This window comes from Ixodes scapularis, unplaced genomic scaffold (genome assembly GCF_016920785.2).
Source record: "Ixodes scapularis isolate PalLabHiFi unplaced genomic scaffold, ASM1692078v2 ptg001953l_1___fragment_1__unscaffolded, whole genome shotgun sequence".
NCBI lineage: Eukaryota > Metazoa > Arthropoda > Arachnida > Ixodida > Ixodidae > Ixodes > Ixodes scapularis.
The window spans coordinates 82,519-100,108 of NW_024610218.1; the positions used below are offsets into that span (position 1 = coordinate 82,519).

A 17,590-nucleotide genomic window follows, 5' to 3' on the forward strand; every position below is an offset into this window, starting at 1 on the left:
TTCCGTTTCCCTTGAGCTCGGTTAAAGATCAAGAAGTTATTTAGGTGGGAAGTATACTTCCAGCAGTCCAAGAAAGGGTTCAAAAATGCAAAATGCAGAAGAGAAAAAAAAATGTGGAGCATAACTTCATGGTTTATCCTCAATAACTAGTTACAACATGAACACACAAGAGGCCACTTTTGCTATGAACAGAAACATGACGCGTGGTCAAGAAAGATCTGGCCATTAGTCCACTTCATTACATTTGAACACACACACAAAAAAAATTGTTCTAGTCTCGCTCCAGCGTGTTTGGGAGGTGGCAGACATACCTCTGTTCTCTACCAAAATCAATTAACAAACAAGCACTGTGCATGTCCTCGGATAAGACGGCTACTACAGAGTGTCCTGGTCTGCTTGTCTTCACAATATAAAATGGGAAGACTGAGTTCTGCACTTCCAGCTCCTCAAGTGGCGTGCACAGGAGGATGCAGCGCTCCACGTTCATGTCATCTACATGGAGAGCCCTCAAAATCACTACAACACTGCCATCATGGCAAGAAATTACTGTAGAATTGCTCTTTTTTGCCCTCCTCTACTGCGTGCTCTCATACACCTGGGAGTTCACAATGAAGCGCTCGTGCTCCAACGCACCTGAAGGACAAAAGCCAACTCTGGCAGTCATTGCTGCAGTTTCTGCAGGGGAAAACCTTTGCACTGGCGTGCCCCTCCCCAGGAGACACACTCCCTCAACATGTGTGGCTCTCCTGAGCTGCTCGTATCCTAAGACGCGCTGACACTTTAGCCTTACCGCCGCCGGGAGAAAGTCTGCCGCCAGCAGGGTCTCCAATTCCTGCCGCATGACCACCCTCTCTACAATTTGTTGCGGCACTCCTTTTGCAGCAGTTACTTGCTTCAGCAAGCGGCCATTGCCGTCCTCAAACCGGAAGGCCGAGTTGGCCCACAAGGGCCCCATGCGCCGCACTGTAGAGGAGAGGTGTGTCAACTGATGCACGTTGAACGTCATGGCAGTCTCCCCATACAGTCCGGGCATCTGGCCAACGAACTGTGTCAGCAAGGTCTCTGAAAATGTATGGTATGGAATGAAACATAAGAGAAACAAGCCCAACAACGATTGCTTATTTCCATTTTCACAACAGCTAGCTATAAACCCGACACGGTTGACTCCCGATAATTTAGGACAGACGGCAGTTTATGGCTTTTTATTGTTTCAAAACAGCTGTGACAATACTGGCTCGTAAATACGTAATATAGAAGCAGTCTTGGGCAGTGAGTAGTTACTAGTAGCGCGCTACCGGTAACTAGTTATTTTTTAGTAACTTGTAACTGTAACTAGTTACTTTTCAGTTAGAGGAACTTGTAGCTGTAACACTTATTTTTTTGCACAGTAACTGTAACAGCAAATACCTTTTTTTATATAAAAAAAATGTTGAACAGCAACAATCGTTAAGGTGATTTCTTGAAACTTTTTCTACGTCTTGAGGTTATTAGCTTACGTACATGCACCGCAGTGAAACGAAGATAAAAAAAGAAAGAAAAAGAAACTGGCGATCAGACCTCCGCCGTGGAGGGAGCTGGCCTACCCTCGTAAAAAAAGACCAACACAGAGGGGCACACCGAGAATGGGGCACCCATAGTGACACAGGGAAAGAAAGGAAGCTGGCACCCACAGTGGTTGAGGACAGAAACATGTCTTCTTCATCTATGCCGACTCACTCCCTACGCGTGGGTGAACATCTGAATTGTGCGGCAATCTGGGGTCTTCATCTGGAGTCTTTTACTCTTAGTCATGTCTCGTTTATCCCAAACTTTCTGCTTTCGTGTCTAGAAAAAAACTGTCTTGTTGACAACTTTCGTGTTGTACACTCCACACCCCAAATAGTTCTTCTCTTCTTGACAAAGGAAGCGCACAACGCTGCCTTTTTTTTTCATTGAGACGGTTAGAGTTTCCTGTCCCCTTAATTTTCAGTGAAAGTCTCCATGTGGTGCAGAAAGCGAACAGTGTTTCAATTAATTTATTTATTTTTGTTGTGTTTTCTTCAGAATGATTGCCCTTTTTTTTACCCTGAGCCGTTTTGACTACACACATGCCTTCCTACGTTTCTATTGAATAAACTCTATTATTTGGTTTGTAATCTATTACTTACTGTTTTACACAGTAATAGAAAAGTAACAATGTTACTTTTTCACAGTAACTGTAACAGGTTACTTTTGGAAGCTCAGTAACTGTAAAAAGAGTTACTTTTTGGCAGAGGTAACTGCAACCCTAACAGTTACTTTTTTGGCTTAGGTAACTAAACTAACAGTTAATTTTTACTGGTAACGTGCCCATGACTGTATAGAAGTAACCATTGCACACATTTTTTTCTTAAAAAGGTCGAGAATCTAAGACACGATCCTTTCATAATGATACTGCCATTTCTTCCAATAAATATTGCTCGTCAGAATGGGTTCAAGAATTTTTCAGTTGTGGCAAGAGTCCGAGACAAAGAAAGATGACTTATAGCCACCCTTTCCCTGAAAGAGTACTCGCAACGACCAGTTGCAGAAATTACAAGAAGTCTGCTGCATATGGTTAACTGCATAATCCAAGCTTTTTGAAACGAGGGCCGTATATGCGATGCTCCACGCAGGGCATGTTCACGTTTGACAAAAGACGAGCAGAACCAGCTTCTTCTTGCTGCTGTGACTGTTAATCCTTTTCAGTCACGCATGAAATCCCAGAGACAGTGGGCATAACAGTCTCCGACCACGCGGTGAAGCACGGGTTTGCTGAAGCAGGACTGTATTGCCGATCCTCTGCCCAGAAGCAGCTTATCAACGAAAACAAAAAGCACGCCCTCCTTTGCTTCGCAGTCGATCATAGAACGTGGACTGCGGACAGGTGATCTTGACCGACGCATCTATGTTTACGACTCGCTATAACCAGCAGCTTCTAGTGTGGTGAACCGACTACCGCCAGTAATAAACTAGTTCCTTTCAAGACCTCTATTTCTAGCTAAAACGGCACTAGATTTTATTGTTTCTTCAATTAATAAGTAGGCAATTTGGTCTTTTTACAGATACCACCCTCATCTTGTGCGGCAAGTCGCCCCTAGTGGCAGCAGTCAATGTCTGGGGTGCTATTTTGCTATTTCTCGAGAGGGGCTTGGGACACTGTTTAATGTTTAGGATTGGGGGAATAATGACGTGTCACAGTTACAGTGACATAGTTGACTACGTCCAGATTCCCTACGTCCTCGAGGACCCATTCCCCGACACAAACTTCGTGCTTCAACACGATTTGTGTCCCGTTCACACGTCTCACGAAGTCCGCAACCTCCTGGAAGGTCGCTAAATCAACGTGCTCCCACTACCCTTGAAGGGTGCCGACCTAAACATAAGTGAACTTGTTTGGAGGCGCATAAAGATAGCGATGGTGCGGTGTCCTGTTTACACGGCCACTGCCAACGAACTGTGGCGTGTTGTCCACGAGAAGTGGGAGAAGCTCCGGAACGAACCAGACTATTGGCAAGGTCTGATTCCTTAACATCACGGATAAGAGCAGTGGTCGATAACAATGGGGCGATGACACATTATTAGGGTTGTTGCCAAGATTTTAGCCGCCTTAATAGAATCATTATGTTAATGGATCACCCAAACTAAAAAGGTTAACCTGAACATATTTTCTTCCTCGGGAGCGAGCTTTATTTCTTACTTAAGATATTTCATTCGCAGGAAGTTGGAAATTCAAACACTCCATTAAGTTTTCTACATTATTTGAAGTGTTATTGGTTAGTTTGTGTACAATATACGACTTTCCTGGAAAAATGTGTATGTATCGATGCTATCGTGCAAATATAATCGTTTCTAATGGTCCAGTTTTTGTATTAAATTCAATGAATACTTTTTGTAACGACTCAGAGAAGGAGTGGTAAATAAATAAGTAGATGTTTCACCACAGACCATTAACAAATCTAGTCCTAAATGCTTAAAAGCCTTCAACATCTGTCTGTTTGGTTAATAAAAGTAATCTACCAGATATGTAACAACCATCGGCAACGATTTGCTTAGTTGGGTATGTTCCCCTCATTGGTTGTTTGACTGGTTCATTTCAGAGTCAGGGAATCTCCGTGCTGAAAGAGGCACCCACAAAAGCTTGTAAAGCAAACATCAGCAAGTGCTGTTGCAGCATCTGCTTTGCACCTAGCAGACGACAGGGAAAGATTTAAATCACACTCTCCTACCCTCTGCAGCCTCACTGCACAGGGTAGGCGGGGGTAGGTGCAGCGTTTATGAGTGCACCTGCCATGTGGAGCTGGGGGTGCAGAACGGCCATGGCTTCCATGTTATAGCTAACAGAGTCCGTGATAGTACAGCAATATACTAAACAGTAAAATGGATAGGTGGGCTAGTTAGTACATATTTAACTTGTGGAGCGCCTAAAAAACGAGGACACGAGGAAGACGAGACAGGACCGAGTGCTAACTTACAACTGAGCGTTTATTGAAAAACACTATTTGTACACAAATTCAGGATCGCGACACAAAAAGGAAAACTCGTTCTAAGTTAAGTGTACTGACAGTGCACTCACGCAGCCTATCCTCACCCTTTAATGCAGTAGGCCTCAAACAATTCTCTCTCCAGTTTGGTTTTCTAGTTTTCCAACTATTTTTGTTTTGTCAAGATTATGCGCACACGGATACCTATCACAGTGAATTGCTCTATTACCCGACGGGGAACTTCTAACAGATAGGGCGTGCTCGCGTGCCCTATCGTTCAAGCACCTCCCCGTTTGCCCTACATACACTTTTCCGCAAGTCATAGGTATTTCGTAAACAACTGACGTTGCGCAGGCATGTTTCTTGGCGCAAGCCTCACTTTTTCCTTTTTTGTTGTTGGCTCTTCAGCAGAAACTGGACAGTGTTGACGGCGCAGAAAACACCACAAGCACCTCGAAGTGTGCGGCAACTCTTTTTAGGCCTTGGGACAGCCCGTGGACGTAGGGGAATACCACGGGTCTTGTCTTTTTCCTCTGGTCGGCCGCTTCCCTCCGTTTCTTTTTTTAAGCTTTGAAACCAGGGTTTCTGCAACTTCTCTCAAAAAGCGCTCTGGATGGCCCGCCGTTTTAAAACCACCAAAATATGGTGTCAAAACGGCTGCAGTTCTTGGATTTAAACTTGCACTTCGACAAGGACCATGTATGCTGGAAGCACCAGCCACGCTCGAACAATAGCGTCTTGCCTTTTTCGTCTGCCTACTCCAAGTTAGTCAAACGAGAAATTGTGTCGTCGTTGATGAGAGCCTCCCTAGACAAGTCGTTCAAGCATAACATGGGCGAAAGCTTTTTTGATCAGGTGCGACGCCTTAAAACGATGGGCTATCCAGAGCATTTCTTGAAAGAAGTTGCCGAAACCCTGGTTTCAAAGCTTAAAAAAAGAAACGGAGGGAAAGCGGCGGACCAGAGAAAAAAGGGAAGACCCGTGGTAATCCCCTACGCCCACAGGCTGTCCCACGACCTAAAAAGAGTCGCCGCACACTTCGAGGTGCTTGTGGTGTTTTCTGCGCCGTCAAAACTGTCCAGTCTCTGCTCAAGAGTCAACAAAAAAAAAAGGAAAAAGTGAGGCTTGTGCCAAGAAACACGCCACGCAGCACACCGAATGCGCAACGTCAGTTGTTTACGAAATGCCTATGACTTGCAGAAAAGCGTATATAGGGCAAACGGGGAGGTGCTTGAACGATAGGACACGCGAGCACGCCCTATTTGTTAGAAGTTTCCCGTCAGGTAATCTAGCAATTCACTGTGATAGGTCTCTGTGTGCGCCTAATCTTGACAAAACAAAAATAGTTGGAAACCTAAAAAACAAAACAGAGAGATTTGTTTCAGGCCTACTGCATTAGAGTAAAGGGCGCATCAGTGCACTTAACTGAAAAAGAGTTTTCCTTTTTGTGTCGGGAGCCTGAATTTGTGTACAAATAGTGTTTTTCAATAAACGTTCTCGTCTTCCTTGAGTCCTCGTTTTCTAGGCACTTCACAAGTTAAGCATATACTAAACAGTTTGTTTTCCAGACATTGTAGTTTAAATAAAACAGGTAGCCAATAATCCCATGCCACTATTTGCTTGCATACGCTCCTTTCAGTACAGATAAACTGAAGTTTTAAAAAGATATTTACCGGCACGTCGGATCTGTGATTCGTTGATCTCTGGCAGCAACAGCAGGAAAATGGCTTCCGCAAGCCGGCAGAGATGTCTCCAATACCTCGGAGGTAGGATGTCCAGCGTGCACGTCAGGACGTAGAAAAGGAGCCAGTGTCTCCACTCACTTGCCTTCCAGAAGGCGTGGTCCCGGAGGGACCTTGGCAATCGTGTGAAACAATGCGGTGGTTTGATGCAAAGCAGGCGCTCGTTGATTGCCGTCAGCTGGTGAGGTTTTCCTGAAAACAGGAATTGTACAACATTTTTATTTACTATAATTGAAGATCACTCATTGCAATGAAAACATTCATATTTGAATTAGGCCAGCAAAAGATATACAAGCAGAGTGGTTGTTTGGGCGAGTTGGATTGACATCTTATGCAATCTTGTGCACAGCAAGGACAAGGACAAAAGGGGAGAACAAGGACACAATAAGGCGCCTTGTTGTGTCCCTGTTTTCCCTTTTTGTCCTCGTCTTTGCTGCACACAAGATTGCATAAGATATACAAGTTTTTGGTGGTTAAGCGCAGTTCTTAATGTAGTGAGAAAAAACAAAATTAAAAGAGCCGCCTGCGTAGCAATGGTCTTTTCAACCAGGTGTGATGCTTGTGTCTTTTCTCCCAAGCACTTTATCCAGGTTATAATTTGAATTTCACTCACTAATACCTGATAATGTGCTTGGGAAGCACCTTGGATGTGGGATGGTTAGCAGTGTTGCTGTTGTGTTTTGATGCTATTAGTGTGACATACAACAGTAGCAATAAAAGCTGGTTCGCACAGTTGCGACCGCCTACGAGTGCGACCACTTGTGACGGCTTACGAGATGCCGCTACCTAGCTTCAGCCCTTGAACTATACGAAGCACGGAAACACACCGCCATGTTTTTAAAGCGGTAGCTTTATAGGATGACCATGCTCAACATTGTGTAATACCTTCACTCGTGAGTGAAATAACATTGCGCCCTGCACCTAATGTGTTCAGCGACTGTAATCAGTGGGCATATCCTCCAAAGTTCTCCATCCATTGCGCGGACTATAAAAGCTGGGGGAAGGGGGAGGGGGCTCGTGCAACACCACCTCTAAGGAGGCAGGCAAAGTAAAGGCGGGAGAAAGCCGGAAAGGGACAGCGAAATCATGTGGTGTGCAGTCGGCCAGTGAGCGTACAGAGCTCATCATGTTTTTCTCAGCAGGCCGAAAAATCTTTGCCACATGGCCGACGTGACCAGAAGGCTCCTCGCGCTGCCCCGGTCCTCCACACAGTTGTTGACAGTGGTGTAATCAGCAGGTATAGAAAGAGCTCGATGGGTCAAGCAGCAGAGCATGCCGAGGGCAACAGATGCACGAACGGCACCAGCAACAGCAGCATTTTGTTTTCATTAACAGTGTCTCTGTAAGGCTACCGCATTTCATCGCGTTTGGTCAAATATGCAACGGCACCGTGTTGTTTGCAGACCGGTGGCGTCGCTGCGTTTCCATAGGAGGTAAGCCTTTCTCATTCTTTACTTTTTCCTCATGTAAGTTTGCTCTTTGAAAATTTTACAAAAAAAAAATGCACCATCTGTGGGCAACGCTGCACAAAGTCGTAGCACGATAGGTTAAGAAACCAAATTTTCCGGTCAATTTAAAGAGCCTGGCGTCTCCTTGTTTCACCCTGTAACATGGTGCTGGCAAAACAAATTTAGTAAATATATAGTGACATTTAATGGGTTCCAATGCCATAGTTACCTCAGAATTTATTTTTACCATGTCCTGAACCCCTTTAACATACTGCAGTGATTGCAAAAAATGTGGAAAGCAACAGAGAGGCATTTAAAATAGTGAGAATGATGCATACCAATGTAGAAAGCCATGGTGGAGTTCGACGATGCAATCAGGGTCTCTGTGACCTGCCTCGTCACACCCAGCAAGGCACAGTGCATGTAATCCACTGTGTATCCCCAGACAGGATCGAAATTGGGGACAGTGGCCAGTGATGAAGGTCCCTTCACCCCTTGCACGGCAACCCTGAACTGCCCTGCCAGTTCTGTGTCTCTCAGCACCATGGCAGCTGTTCGTTCAGGAGCTGGTTCCTGATCGTCTTCGTCATACGCATACCGAATACATCCTGCAAGGAAATACCATTTATGAACAATTTAATAGTAACCTCTGAAACCTTGCATAAGTATGAAATACTATTGCAAGTATGCAAATGTTACTTTACAAAGCACAACACTCATCCCGGAGACAGCCAACTCCTTTAGAAGTGACATACTGACCTCCTTCGTGTTTTCCCTTGATGAGGCACCAGGGGCAACCAAAGTAGCCAGCATAAGTCACGTGGTTCTGGACTGCAGCACGAGCAGGAGCGTCAGCTGTGCAGCCGATGATCTGCACCCTTGAGGAGTAGTCTTCGCCCTCGTAGCTCCACTCAATGGGTGGCACAGATACTACACTTTCAGCAAACGTCGACATGAACACCGACATGTTCGGATGGCTCCTTCCGAACCACAGACCTGCTAATGTGGTGCTCGTAAATCTTCTTTGCGGTGGTAGCTCACTGATACTGAATTGGATTGGCCAAATCGACGAACGCGACGACTTGAACAATGGGCTCCCGTCCGTACTGACGATCAGTGTCAGGTCTCCCTTTTTGATCACGCCATCCTGTCTTAGGCACCTGTAGTTCGATGCAGTCGTCACATCCGTTACTTCTGGCGAAGACAAGGACTCTTCGATCTTCTCCATGTTTTCACTCAGCTCTTTCTTCTCCTTCGAAATGACGTGCTTGAGCTGCTCGCTAACGTCTAAAATCGTAAAGTACGATCCAGCCTTCAGGACCATCTCCTGATTATAAGAAAGGTTGCACGCAGCACAGGCCAACCCTGGAGCAGTAGCACTGCTTTCGAGCAGTCTGGTGCAGTTTTCGCAGTACAGGTACTTTCTGGCTACAGCAGACGTCCTCGAGCACCACAGCTTCCGGAACATGTACTTGCTCCGTGGCAGAACATGAGTCGTCGCTCCATACAGCATGTCGACGAACTCTAGGATATGCTCAAGCAGATTCCAGGTCACTCTGTGGGCACTTGCTATGGACAACAACATAGCGACGGCGGCCGCTTTGGTTGTTGTAGAGTGCGGCAGAGTGGCGCTGCCAAACTCCGCGAGGCAGCGTTGAAGAAGACCATCGTCATCCAGCAGAAATGAAGCGGAACGGGTGCCTTCTTCCGCGTTACCACTCTCCCCCTCAGTGCTCCCCTCGGTATCACTCACATCATTTACATCCGAAGGCGATTCGTGAGAGTCGCCGCTCAAGTCGGCGGCCCAGCTCGGTTCTTCAGGCTCTTCGTCAGATGGCGAACTATACGATGAGCTCCTACTGGAGCTACCCGACGAAACAGGAGGCTCGTCACTCTGTCCGGGACTCGCAGGTAGCGGTGGTGGTTCACTGGAGCTACCCGAGGAAATGAGGGGCTCGTCACTGTGTTCTGGACTCCCAGGTAGCGGTGGTGATTCGCTAGCTGCCTGTCGATTCGACGGCGAGTTTTGCAACTCAGAGTCCCGCTTGTTTTTCTCATGCAGACATTGCGTCGATCGAGGAAGTACAAAGTCTTCATCAGAATATAGGTACCGTTTTCTTCGTTTCGGAGTCCTAGGGCTCGCCATGTTCGCCGCCGGCGACCACGGGGGATAGAACCAAAACGATAAGACCAGTGCGCAACACGTGAATCCCTTCAGCCTTGGCTTCGCTCGGCTACAGATAGAATCGTAAATTAGGATTGTTATTTTCGCACATGAATGAGCTCTACCTAGATTCCTGTTCTAAATATTATTAAAACTAGTAGTCACATCTTAAGCCATGCAAATAATTGTTTCTTTTTCTTTTCTCCTTATTTCATATTCAAACCGAAACTAACAAAGTATTTACATTTTTTTTTCGGGGTATAGAATTCTACAATTATTATTTGCTTTATTTTTTTTTTAATGAACCTAAGTACATTTAAAGATAAATTAAAAAAAACACTAATGTTGACCAGCCAACGTTGGTTTAGTGTCGGTTTCTATACTTGTTATTTTATTATTTTTTTAAGAGAATAATTTTTACTTGCGGGGTTATTGAACTGTGTTCAGCCAACTGATTATAGTGATTATAAAATTGTGTCCACATTATTAATGTACTAATCGCAGCTTTTGGGTGCATATAAAACCGGCTTAAAACCGACTCATTGCCCGAAGCCGTAGGCCCAGAGGCCTACCGCTTTGAAGCAGTTAGAAACCTCGGGATGTAATATTTCGACAACACACACGTAGTTTCTAAGTGGAACACAATTGGCGGCCGTAGTTGACGCCTGTTACGCTAGTTCTGCTCAACACTCTCTGAAGTCCGGACTCCGCACTCACGTGCACAGTCCTAACGGCGACTTTGTCTAAGTACCGTGAAGAATTTCTCCAATGACCAAAAACAAGAAGAAAACATACGTATCGGGACACCATGGCCGGCTTGCTCAAAGCAGCGCCTCAGCTCAGACTGCAAGAAAGAAAGCACTGCCAAGGCAATCGCGCAAGCTGAGACGCGCTTCAAATTCAGACTCAAACGTTAGCCTTGGCAATGCTTTCTTTCACCAGTCTCAGCTGAGACGCTGCTGACGCTGCTTCGAGCAAGCCGGACCAGGGAGTTACGACATTTCGTTGGTCCTCTGAATGCACAGCATAAAACGAATCAGCGAAACGAATAGATTCCAGCGGGGTTCAGCACACAAGTGTATATGATGGTGGAAGCTTTTAAGAAAAAGTTATGGAAAGTTTAGTTCACCTGAGTAAAACAAGTAAAATGAAACATCCTTATGTGCTTTGCATGTAAGCCTAAATATTATTTTTGGTCTCTGTGGCGCTCGATTCGGCCAAATTAGGTCAGTATTATGGTAGCCAGTTTTTTTCCTTTCCATTACACCCGTATTTCAGTCGTAATAAATGACAGAGTGGCCAAGAATACTCTTGATGATGTCGAGGGAAAAAAAAAGGCTTAGGAGAAATTTGTCCATAATCAAAAACGTTTGCATTTTTTTTTTTTTTACTTTGGGTGTTTTATGTTTCATACTTTCAAATGATTAATCCACCAACTAGGGGCACCCCTGTAGTAAATGTCAGCGCGATACGTTGATGCTCCAAAGACAGTTAAACATCGTGAACACTTAAAATACCGGGTCGGCGTTTTTTTTTTTTTTTTTTTTTTTGCTTGCGTTAAAGGTCCGGCGACTGACAAGGGCGGCGAGTGTTCGCGTTGGACTCAATCAACATGCACGCGATAGCCAATCGAGCACTGGCTCCACATTTTGGCTGATGTTAGGGATAGTTCGAGAGTTAGGCCTAATACTGAAATGCTCGACTCCTTGTTCTCCCGATTTTGAGGCGTTACACGATATTCTGTTGGACGCCAATAGTAATGTCTAATAGAGCGGTAATTAGTTAGGAATAATGCTGTAATACTTAGCTTCAAGTTCTCCCATTTTGGGTGTTACACAGGAGATCAATGGTTACAGCATTCAATGTTAGACGCTAACATGCAGTTATCGTATATCTGGTTGAGTGTCTTTCAACTGTGGATCTTTTTTTTTTGTAAATTTATTAATTATTAATTTTCTAAAATTTAGGGAGTGTTCGAGGGGGGGGGGAGGAGGGTCACTGCTCTAATGTTCCTGTTAACTGCTCGCCCCTGCACGTGCATATACTGTGGTGCACTCAACGTTACAAATGCACCAGGCTTTGGATGCCAATGTTGGCATGTATACGACGCACGAATGTCGCGGTGGGGCTTGGTAACCCACAAGGCCTCCTGCGTGTACGCGTTTTCCTGCTGTGAAGCGTGTTTCACATGCAGCGTTTTTGGCCCTAGAGCGGCGCGATTTGTGCCGTCGCGGCGTTCTCGCCAGCACCAGCGGTTGAGCGGCACGAGCGCCGCGACAGCAGAAATCGCACCGCTCTAGGGCCAAAATCGCTGCATGTGAAACTTTCTTTATGTGTTCACGTGCAACATACGTTGCACTTCTAATCGATGTAAACTTTATCTGCAAGTGACCATCATTACCTCATTATTAAAAAAAAAGAGGTGTTTGCGCACTTTTGCAAAGAAAATGAGTGAGTGTGATGTAGTTAGCGAGATTATTGTTACAGATAGCTCAATGCTTTATTATTAGGCTCTGCAAGATTGAGTTCTTCGACAACCCCCCCCCCCCCCTCCCCCCCAACGTGCACAGTTTTCCTACCTATATTTTGAGAAAGGCATTGTAAAGTTTTGTACGCTCCAAAACGAAACTAGTGAATAGCCAGAATAGCCGACGAATCCAAATCCAAGTACAAGCCGTTCTGGTCACTCGTGGGATTGTTTATGATTGTTCCGTAGCTTCGTGAGTCCACGTGGGAGCACCTGCAAGTTGTGTGAAGGAGGAAGAATGTACGCTTATATTAGATACGCGGACAAGCAGACGTCTATACTTCCCATCTCATTAATTCAGAGGTTCGAGCCAAAGCATTTAGAGGATTTCGACCCCAAGAAGTCGAAACTTGCCTTCTGGCAGGGCCCTGATGGCGGCGATGGAGGATACTATGACGCTAAGGTTATAATGTTGGGAGGTGAGTAAACCATTCTACCATTTGCTAGAACCAGAAATATATATTCAACTTTGGGTTAGGTTTTGTCTCTATTATTTAAAAGAGAACGAGCATTTGGACCAAGAGAAAGGACTAGATGTCATTTCTTTGTTTCACGGCTATCGGGCTTAAATTGAGCGTTCGGAATGGCTCTTTGTGAGGAGAATATGCGATGTTTCTTGATGGAGTGTTAAAAAGAACTGAGTTCAAGCTGGACAAGCGTCCTTCCTCCTCGCTGTGCGAGGACTTTGTCTCGTCGATGGGTGCATGTGCGAAGCGTCGCGATCACAATACAGTTGGCGGTGCAAGGTTTTTCAGGTTCTACAGGTCAGTGCATGTAGGACAGTCGTTGCTGTCGCAGGGCTATGAGCACTCACGGTGAAACGTCCCAGCGGATGAGACCTTTCACTTAATTTTCATAGACAAAGTAGGCATCGCAGAAAGGTGTGAATGTGGTACTAACGCTGGCTTCCGCGCCAATCGCAACAACAAACCGATGCTGAAGTTTGAGAACATTGCCTTTTCTGGATCAAAAGATAAAAAAGGAGCACAAAGTTACTTTATGAGAGCGCGTCCAGTTAGCCCTATTATAATTTTTTTTATGGTGCCTCTAAGCAAAGATATAAAAGGAAAAAAAATAACAAGAAAAAAGCAATTTTTGGGGGAAATTTAAACAGCGCAAAAGACGAGGGAGGGACCAGACAAAGAAGTGACACGGATGCAGCGTTGACTTACAACTGAGTTTATCGATCGCAGTATACCGTAAAATACTGAGTAAGCGCTCACTCAAAATTCGAAGAAAATCGCAAAAAATAGGGGATAGGCACCTGTGAGGTCATCAATTTTACATATATATATGTACTGTACATATCTTTTCAGGTGTTTCAAATTTTGGAGGTGGGCGCTTAGTGTGGAATGGGCGGATGCACAATATTCTACGGTTTACATGCATTGTCACGAACAAAGGAGAGAAAAAAGTTGAAGGAGGTAATCAGCTCACATCACCAATAAAAAAAAAGAAAAAAAGAGAAGGCTCCTCTACAGAGCCATACAGAGCGTGTGGTAAAAAAACAAGCGAGTCAAGGAACTAGAAAATTAATTTCTTTGCCAGACAGGGCCACTGAAGGACTGCTGACAGATGTAGTGCCCAACCTCGCTATCTCAACAGCCTCAAGAATTTTGCGTGTCAACTAGTACCTGCTACGCTTAAACGGATACTACAACAAAATTTCGGCGCTCATTTTTTGGTCTATATGTGTTCAAAAAAGCAGCATCAGATCGAATATATTAATATCTTGTTAAAAAAGTCACGAAAAGGAATTTTAAAACGAATTAAAAGATTAGCAAAGAGCACCTGGTGGACGTCGCTAACGCCTCGCTTGTAATGCCCGTCTAGGAACCTTGACAGCTAGTGACGGAGGTTGTCTCGTCTCCGGCCACGACGAGAGAAGAGGGGCAGGAGGAACTCCCCTCTTCCCGAGAATGCCTTTTGTGTGTCGCAGAAGTCGCTATTGTCCCCCTACAAGACTATAGAAGATTAATCCCTCACTCAAAATTCGTACAAAAGCAGCCACTTCGGTGGCTGGAACGACTAGGCCATCCTCTCGACGTCAGCCTCGCCGTAGCTTTGCTCGTCTTGAGACGACCTACGTCACGATTGCGTCGGATGTCACGTGGTCTCCGCTGGGCCTTCTCCGAGCGCTTGCCAGAGTGGGCCGTTTATAACGAAAAATACAGCCACCAGGCTCAAAATACGAACGTGCGATTGTCATTTACGGATATCGTGGATCATATTCAACCTATTTTTGAACACGACGGGAATATTTCAAATCTCGTTCAAGTATCCCTTTAACAACCTCACACCGTTGGAAGTCGGGCAGGCAGCCACAGTTGCGGCAATGAATGCCAAGATGACCAGACACGGTAGTGGAGACACTGTAGGCGTGATCTCTTAACCTGTCATTCAGACAGCGACCCGTCTGACCAACATAACGCTTGCCACACGCCAGAGGGAGAGAATAAACCACTCCCTCTTAACACGCGACAAATCAATCTCAATGTCTCGATTTGCCAGCCGTTTCCTTCCTAGAAAAGGGGTTAACTGCTCTGCACAGCCTTGACAACTTGCCAGGAGGAGAGAACAACACGTCCACGTCACACCTGCCTGCGTTCCGTTTTAGGTTGTGGGCCAAGCCGTGCATATAGGGAATGACAACAAAATTTCTTCTTTCTCTTCTCTTTTCATTATTGGCCTCTTTTGCGCTCGTCACAGACCTGCTCTTAATACCTTTGAGCAGGATCTCAGTGACTGCTGTTATCACGTGGGAGGGAAATCCGGCATGTGTGAGGTGTATAGCAAGTCCTAGCGGGCGCGAGGACTTGCTATACACATGCTCTGCGGAAGTCTTGTTATCACAACATTCAACTTGGCTCTTATAGGCAAACTGAATGCCTCCCAGATGCCAGACTCCCCTCCCACGTGTTAACAGCGGTCGCCGGGTTCCTGTTCAAAGATATTAAGAGCAGGCCTGTGACGAGCGCAAAGGGACCAATAACGAAAAGGGAAGAGAAAGAAGAAATTTTGTTGTCCTTCCTTATATACACGGCTTGGCCCACAACCTAAAACGATTACGGGCAGGTGTGACATGGACGTGTTGTTCTCTGCTCCTGATAAATTGTCAAGGTTGTGCAGAGCTGTTAACCCCTCTTCTATGGAGGCTACGGCTGGCAAAACGAGACATTGAGATAGCTTTGTCGCGTGTTAAGAGGGAGTGGTTTATTCTTTCCCTCTGGCGTGTGGCAAGCGTTGTGTTGGTCAGACGGGTCGCTGTCTGAATGACAGGTTAAGAAATCACGCCTACAGTGTCTCCACTACCGTGTCTGGTCATCTTGGCATTCATTGCCGCAACTGTGGCTGCCTACCCGACTTCCAACGGTGTGAGGCTGTTGAGATAGCGAAGTTGAGCGTTACATCTGTCAGGCAATTCTTCGGTGGCCCTGTCTGGCAAAGAAATTAATTTTCTAGTTCCTTGTCTCGTTTTTACCACATGCTCTGTTGGCTCTGTAGTGGTGCTTTCTCTTTTCTTTTTTATTAGTGATACATCTTGTGGACTGATTACTTCCTTTAATTTTTTCTTCCTTTTGTTCGTGACAACGCATGTAAACCATAGAATACTGTGCGTCTTCCCATTCCACACTAAGCGTCCACCCCCAAAATTTGAAACACCTGAAAAGATATGTACAGTACATATATATATATATATATATATATATATATATATATATATATATATATATATATGTAAAATTGATCACCTCACAGGTGCCCATCCCCTATCTTTTCGTGATTTTCTTCAAATTTTGAGTGGGCGCTTGCTCGGTATTTTACGGTGTATTGTGATTTTGCGATCGATAAACTCAGCTGTAAGTCAGCGGTGCATCCATGTCACTTCTTCGTCTGGTCCCCTGTCTTATGCACTGTTTTAATTTCCCGAAGTATGTCGTACCAACTAACCCAAGCCTCAACTTTAGCTCCGCTAAAAAAAAAAGTAAACCAAAACTTTTTTTTTTCTTGATCAGACTTCTGACTCCAAAGACATGAAAGCTTTCATCTCTTGCAGTACCATGTAGTTAGTCAGCAGGAAAAGTTTGCGGGACATCGGAGTGGCAGCCGAAATGCATCGCTGTGCCTTCTGACAATGCACCAACTGCTATCAAGACCCATGGTCTGCACGTGCTCATCCCTCTGTGCTCGGCAGTCATGCATGTTTGCTCACTTCCGTCCGATGCACTCTTGATACTGGAGACGGGCAAAAGGGGGGGTGCTACTGTTTTTGATCTCCCAAACAGCAGCAGAACCCACCTGCAGCAGTCATAAAAAGAACAAAATAATCAACCTTCTTTTCTTGATGTGAACTCTATACTACATCTCACAAGTTGTGTGCAGCAGAGGCAAAGGCACGAGCGCATTGCTTTCAGACATGCCCTTCTTGCACCCATGGCTTTGTTGCACACAGCTTGTGAGATGGAGTATAGGTAAAATTTTCTGTGAAGGCAAAGCCTTACCTAACATGGCAAGTTAGATAATTTATGTTTTATTGCATATTGCTGACCACTCGACAGCTTAGGTTACAATGAAAAGATAAGCTAGTCATTGCTGTCAAATATTGAAAATTGGTTTGCACTCTTCACAAATACCAGGCCATGGTAATATAAAAGAAAAAAAATTGTTCAGCTACAGTGGAGCAGGCCATGGTAATATAAAAAAAAAAATTGTTCAGCTACAGTTGAGCTTGGAGCAAAACTTTATCGGGACAGTGATTGACTCGGCAAAAGGTGGCATGCAGGCATTGTCTCCCATTGCGGTGGCTGAGGCAGATGCTCAGCATAGCTGCTGACAAAGCAGCTCCTCGCTCCTTTTTCGGTATATCGGGAGCTTGTCGAATGGAAGCGAGTGAACATATATAACTTTGAGAACTAAAGAATGTGCTTGTGCATGCAATGGGTCTGAATAGCTGACCTGCGTCGTCAGATGGCGCAGCGATGTATTTCAGCTCATGTTCCGCAAACTTTTACTGCCGACTGTATATGCTTATACCCTGTTTCACTAGTTGCGTGCATCACAGGCGAGGGTAACGCCGGGCGAGGGGAGAAAGAGAAAGCGCTAGGAAGCCTGAAGACGAGTATGATGTAAAAATTAAATAGCGCAAAGGTTAGACAAAGGACAAAGGACAGAACATGTAGACAGGACAAGCGCTAACTCACACCTGGTGTTTTAATAGAAAAGAAGGA

General features: G+C 45.2%; 1 pseudogene; it reads right to left on the reverse strand.

Annotated features, from left to right (window-relative positions):
- Window positions 1-271: 271 nt before the first annotated feature.
- On the reverse strand, window positions 272-9,817 carry LOC115325451 (annotated as a pseudogene).
- Between the last annotated feature and the right edge of the window lie 7,773 nt (window positions 9,818-17,590).